Genomic DNA, 216 nt, shown 5'->3' on the forward strand with positions numbered 1-216 from the left:
ATTAAATGTTGTATTCTATTGCAAATATAAAAGACTCTTGAATAGAAAGATAAAGCTACATATCACTTTGTCTCGTTAATTAAATGTTATATGTTGCAATAAAATATATGTTCTTTTCGTAATTTACAAAATACAATAGTATGTGTTATATGTTGCAAGAAATTATATATTCTTTTTCCAATTGGCGTAATTTAAAGATTTGATTTGATTTTTTTT

At 21.8% G+C, this 216-nt stretch overlaps 1 protein-coding gene across 1 annotated transcript in view; it reads left to right on the top strand.

Annotated features, from left to right (window-relative positions):
- The window catches only part of LOC108769525 (uncharacterized), a 16,543-nt gene that overhangs the window by 11,016 nt on the left and 5,311 nt on the right, over nt 1-216 (top strand). The window lies entirely within an intron of this gene.

This window comes from Trachymyrmex cornetzi, unplaced genomic scaffold (assembly GCF_001594075.2).
Source record: "Trachymyrmex cornetzi isolate Tcor2-1 unplaced genomic scaffold, Tcor1.1 scaffold92, whole genome shotgun sequence".
NCBI lineage: Eukaryota > Metazoa > Arthropoda > Insecta > Hymenoptera > Formicidae > Trachymyrmex > Trachymyrmex cornetzi.